This window comes from Aplysia californica, unplaced genomic scaffold (assembly GCF_000002075.1).
Source record: "Aplysia californica isolate F4 #8 unplaced genomic scaffold, AplCal3.0 scaffold00020, whole genome shotgun sequence".
NCBI classification, from domain to species: Eukaryota; Metazoa; Mollusca; class Gastropoda; order Aplysiida; family Aplysiidae; genus Aplysia; species Aplysia californica.
In genome coordinates, this window is record NW_004797290.1 from 1,764,546 (window position 1) to 1,770,990 (window position 6,445).

The 6,445-nt window shown below is 39.5% G+C and overlaps 1 protein-coding gene across 1 annotated transcript in view; it reads left to right on the plus strand.

The window, feature by feature from the left end:
* Positions 1 to 4,312: 4,312 nt before the first annotated feature.
* LOC101849264 (uncharacterized transporter slc-17.2) overlaps positions 4,313 to 6,445 on the plus strand; it is a gene marked incomplete in the record, with an annotated part of 21,209 nt that continues 19,076 nt past the window's right edge. The window contains 1 exon segment of the mRNA XM_013087157.2: positions 4,313 to 4,653.

The window sequence follows — 6,445 nt, forward strand, 5'->3', positions numbered from 1 at the left end:
CTCTCTGTCTCTCTCTGTCTCTCTCTGTCTCTGTCTCTCTGTCTCTCTCTCTTTCTCTCTCTCTCTCTCTCTCTCTCTCTCTCTCTCTCTCTTTTGATCTTCCTTACCCCGAACACCCTTCCGCACTTGTTTCTACCCATCCCATTTTCCACCGGTTAAATTGGTTTTCGATTCTGAAATTGCAGCAGTGAGATGGATAAAGACGCAATACGTGCAGGTTTATCTTTTGGTTGTTTAAGTGTTCTAGAACAAGGATAAGCATTTATAACTATTGTCTCGTTCTTGCACAAACCCCGCACACTTTCATACAAGTACTCTGAAGATGTTAGTTTTTTTTGCGGAGAAGATCAACAATACAAGCAGAACTTATTAGTTTAAACAAAATACCTTCACGACGAGCGAGTTTTCCTGACAAACAACCCATGTATATACGTTTTCGGCTGTGAAGAGAATTATTGTGGGGGGGTTTTCTCACCAGATCAGGTCTCTTATTGGGGCCTATGGCGCTATTCTGACTTGTTTTTCCACAGAAATACATGCATGTGCTACAATAGAGGCAGTGAATCCAACTACATGTACGCTAATGTTAAAAATTCTTTTAGAGGGTGACGTGAAAGGAACGCGCAGAATTAGTTGTTTTTGTTTTTGTTTTGTTTTTTTAACTTGAAGAAAAGAGAAAGAGGGAGATGTGGGGGGGGGGTGTTGGGTCTTGGAGAAAAGAACCCAGCGCGGTTGCCTTGCAATTCATTCAAGAGGAAGTGAAGCACATCTCCTCCCCCCAACTCCACACACACTTTTGACTCAACCGCCCAGAGTACATAAACACAAAATTGTGTTTGCTTGCTGTGGCCTTCCCTGTCAGCCGCAGACATAATATTGTCATGTCTGTACCATAGGCTTGTGCCATTTATTATGAATAGAGTTGTGGTATGTGGTGTGCCCAAAAGAAGTGAGATTTCCCAGCACGACCCTGAAAAACAATTTAGCCACAGGCTTTATCTGCAATGGGCCACTGAAAAGAGTGACATTCGTCTGCAAAGGGCACATTGTGGGAGACGAACGCAAATCAAACTGAAGAACATTTGAAATGTCTAAATTAGTTTCGCATGAAGAATGTTCTTATAATTATCATAAAGGTATTTTTCTATTTCATTGCTCTTGCAGCTAATGTTGCTCTCAATGTATCATTATTGTTGTTGCTGTTATAATTATAGTCGGGGTCACTATATTCGTTGTTTTTTAAATGATCTAAATATAATCAACATTATAAAATACTAAGATGTTCAGAGAAACCCAGTGATATTATCAAAGACACAGAATGCATTAATGTACAATAAACTATTTATCATTAAAACAGTTTTCTTGCTAAGTTGCCTTTTTGTGTTGTTACTTTATTCTTTTTCTTCTCTTTCTTTTCACCCCAACACCATTTCCCTGTGTATTTCATTTTCTCCATTTCTTCACATAAAAAAAAAAGAACTGGTCTTTTTTTTTCTTTCTTGATATTCCCCTATTTCTCCTCTCGTATGTCGCCCGTCTTAAAACCACTGTGTAAATAACTAGTCCTACTTTTGTCAGGATGTTATGAACTAGCTTTGAGACTTTCCACAGACGTGGCCAGAGGTCACTTGATCTGCGTTTTTTCTCGACACTAGAATAACTCCATAAAACTCAGCCTTGGCTGGATACTAAACGTTCAGTAATACGTCATGTAGAAGTATTTTTGTAAGCCAGTTCATCGAAATAGCTCAAAGTACGATCGATTAATTACAAAATGTCAAGCAAAGAGGGAATGCACAGACTATCTCAAGGGTAATGACTTATTGTGCGTCTACGTTTGTAACGAAGTTTGTCGATGCAGTAGGGCTGAAAATTTGGCAATTGGCATTCTTCTTTACTTGAATAGCGGGGTGCATTCCAAAGAAGTAGAGTAATTAAAGTATAGGAGAAAGCTGAAATCAGCCACAAGATTCAATGTTTGTCTTTGAATTTTAGTTGTTCTATTTGTCCACCGATGCCATTTTAATGAGAAACAGCGGTGGTCAAATATTTGTGTCATTATTAAAACAGTTGCACATGGACAAGACGCCAAAAAGTCCGTAAAAACTCTTGAAAGAAAGACAGTCATCCTCAACATTTGATGTGTAACTATTACCGTTGAAACTCCTGCGGTCTTCAATTGAATTACCATGAGAACTAGCATTTAATAAAAGTGCAATACATGCACTACGTAGCGAGTTAGGTATTAGACTAGAATGCGCTCTGTCTTTGTAATTTATGCATGCAAAACACGAGCGTAAAGGTCTATCACAACAACACCACCATCTCCCACAACAACAGCAACAACAATAACTACTACTATTGTTATTGTTACTACCTACTACTACTACTACTACTACTACTACTACTACTACTACTACTACTACTACTGCTACTACCAGTGGCGGTTTGGTTTACCAAAATTTGGGTGGGGCTTAGGTTGCTTCCAGTTCTTTACCACCAAATAGCAAGTAATAAGAACTAAACAGTGATGATTTTTTTATACTCACGGTGAGCCACGGCATTTCGAGAACCACTCAAACGAGAATAGTTACCTTTGTTTTTCATCTCTTTGTTCTTCGTTAAATTTTTGTTGATGGTGGGGACGAAGCTGGTCACCTTCAAATTTACTCTAATTAATGTTCATGTGATGAAAAAGTTGCGTAAAAAGTTGTTCGACTTGATTTATAACAGTTAAATCTTAGCGGCACAAACACAAACATGCACACAGCACTTCAAACATAATATTTCTTCTATGCGCTGGATTAGGCCGTGTGGTCAAGAAAGTTTAACGCACCCAACAAAGAACCAATGAGCGCATAGGTATCTGTGTCAGTTGGGGAAAGTATGTTGTAAACTTTCACCCATTGTCAGGGCTAGGAGAGCGTGAGCCCTCGGCACACTGTTCTTTTTTTTTTTTTTTAGGTCTTATACCTTTTTTATAAAAGAGTTTCATTAACAACGTCCTTGGGAAATGGCTCATCCTTGCTGAGCCCTAAAGACATCTGATTGGCTGCTGGGTTACCAAAGTTGTAAGTGATTGGATAAAAGAGCAAGCTGCCAAGTTGATCACTCTGAGTTCATTGCGCGCGGTCATAACGGTTTCAACTGCTTATCTACTATTCAATTGATAATTCAGCTAAAAAGTTCCTTAGGCTTTTTTCTGCTATGATTATCTTTCTTTGTGTCTTTCATTGCTTTTATTGACGACGAAGATGCTTTGTCTGCTGCTCATACAACTGCTGCTGATTATGATTGTGATAGTAAGAAGAACGATGGAAAGTTTCGCCTAGTAGCGCAAAGCATTGCAAAGTTAAAAACCTAGCTAGAACGTGATGCATTCAAGTACATAAAATGCAGATTGCTGATTGTAATTTGTGTATAATTGTCCTATATGTTTTTAAGAACACGATTCCAAACAAGACATTACAAAATTGCGAAAATACAATGCTAGTGTCCAAAACAGATTTTCTGCGATTATCACTAGAAACTTCTCCCACCACTCTTTATGGAGAACCTCTTGCAAAAATAAGTAAAATTCAAGTACCTTGGCAGCATTATCTGAAAAATTACACTCTGCCTTTATGATGTCCGCCAAAGACTTAAAATACATGGTAAAAACGAAAAAATGTGGATGATGACGCAAAACGTTTACAAGAGAAAGGGAATAATGCATGCATGTTAAAGCACTGAGGGGTGTGGTTATTGGGGCGAGGGGGTGAATAACAGGATGTGGTTGTCGTTCAACTGCTGAAAAGACATAGATTTCCTGCAATTTTTGCTCTATTTTCTTGTTTTTAAAATGTTGTTTGTTCGTTTTTTTTTTGTTGATGGGTGAGTTTTAGTTTGTTTCTATTTAACATCATCTCATTTGTACGCAGTGAGCACTGGTTTTTTTTCGTGCCCCATACATGGCGTAATTCATGTCTTCCAAAACTTGAAATCTGTGGCCCACGAACTAGGTGCCTTTCTTCGATAAACAAGCTACACATCTTTGGTAGACGAGCTTTTGGAAAGAAGAGCGTCTTCCCCCAAAATTAAAATATAGGCCTACAATAGAGACGTGTCGATCAGTACACTTTTCAACTCCCCCCCCCCCCCATCTCTCTCTCTCTCTCTCTCTCTCTCTCTCTCTCTCTCTCTCTCTCTCTCTCTCTCTCTCTCTCACTCTCTCTCCTCGTCTGTACCCCTCTCTCTTGCTCTGTTCTTCTTCTTCTTCTTCTTCTTCTTCTTCTTCTTCTTCTAAAAGCACACATATACTAGTTAGTTCCGGCTTCAGAAAGCTTTCAATTTTGCCAAAGACCTGACCACGAGCATAGTTCAATGTTGTACTAACTTCAGTTTTCTGTGTTTGAAGCCTATCGCTTTGAAAGCTCTGGATTCCAGTCGTTGACACAGGAGTAAGCACTAAAAAAATACGAACTGAAACTTTACGGAACTAGGGCAAAAACAGTAGTAATTTTGGGCCCATTGTGACAGAAACTCCCGAAAGTCGAGCGTCGGAGTTCTTGCAAGATAGCACTCTGGCTCGCTAACAACAACAGCAAGATAGCACTCAGCCCGTTCTGTATCTCTTCGTGCCTGCCAGACCTCGCTGTATAAGTGACAGATAAAGTTAAGTAAGTAAGTAAGTAACTGATAGTATATGCAGTCCGTCTGTCTGGCTGTCTGTTTGTCTGTCTGTTAGTCTGTCAGTCTCTGCCTCTCTTTATCTTTATCTCTTTCTCTCTCTCTCTCCCCCCCCCCCCCAACCCACACTCCCTCTCTTTCATGCCTTCTTCTATATATTTCCCACTGGCACTCTCTCGCCAGGTGTCTTGTTCCGAAGCCAATTTTGTTTCGTGGTTTTTATGAGTGTAGATCTATGCACCAAAAAAAAAATTGCAATTAACGAACATATAGGTCTTGATACACAGCCTTGTAAAAGAAAAAAACAACTGACAGAGCCTGTATTTTTCGTTTTCTTGTTTTATTTTGTTTTCGTTTTAATTTACTTTAACGCATTGCCTTAATATTATGTTCAAAATTATTTATTTTCTCGTTTTGGAGAGGGGAGGTGGGGTAGTGTCAGGGAGGTGGTCTGACAAGGAGAGCGCACCCACTCTAACCAAAGATTTTATTTTCTGCATGGATTTTTAAAAATACTATTAAAGTTTTGATTGAACGTGCTGCTACAGTATGGAGTAGTTATGATTGCACCCCTTCTCTACCCCGCCTCTCAACACCTTTTCCACGCTTCGTTTCATATTATGTAAAGAAATCGTCCGCTTGGTGTCCCCCTCTGCGTAACGTAAATCCCCTTGGACGTCATAGACGTGTTGAATAGGGCAACAAAAAGTACCAAAGAATATGTCACTTGTATATGTATATAATTTTTGGCCATAACCATCTGTTTTTACAGGCTCCTATATTGGTATAGTATAATGTTGCAACCGTTCCGTGAGCTCCTTCAATATCGCAGTAGGGTACTGAGCGAAAAACTTTGGTTCAAATCTACCAAGAGGTGTTCTTTTCTGTTTAAATGTATGTGTTTTACGTCCTCGTCGGCCCAATTTATACAATTTAAGTGGCAGGCTTCTCCCTCCCACCCCACCCCCTTTCGCCATCCCCTAAATCAGGTTGAGTAGGATGTAACGTAAAAATATAAAGACAGATAACTGGGTGATTGATACTGTCATACATTTTTGGGAAAAAAATAAACCACCATACTGTAGATGATTTAACAGAATAGCTGCCCTCGTGCATCTAGACAGCTACGTCATTGACTGACGCCGCTAATACTCAAGTTAGAATCCAAATCATAATTTTTGGTGAAAGATATGTAGTGATTTATTATCTGTCGATTCCTTTTAAGTTCCTCCAGGCGACTTTAAAGTTTCATTCCATCCATATAAAAAAGAATTGGTCTAAGTAAATAAAAATGATAGCATGGTCATAATCAGCGCAAATCATCAGCAAATCGACAGGAAGTGCTGGAAATAGAACAAGCTGGCAGAGATGTGTCTGGGAAAAAGATTAACAAGCATCTGCCGTGTGTAGTGTTTTACAGCTGGCAGTCAACTCGCTTGTAGTAAAGTGGGGCACATTTACATAATTTAATAAAGACCCTACAACTCAGACAGTTGGCGGATAGTTGACTGCGGTGCAAAGTCTTTAAAAGCTATTATTACGTAGGTGTTCCTTCTGGTACATTGGGAAAACCTGACGGTGGGCGAGGCTGTTGGTATTACGGAGGGAGGAGGTTTGGGGGGGGGAGTATTACAAGGTTTGACTCTACTACTACTACTGCTACTGCTACTGCTACTACTACTACTACTTCTACTACTACTACTACTACTACTACTACTACTACTACTACTACTACTACTACTGCTACTGCTACTACTACTACTACTACTACTACTAC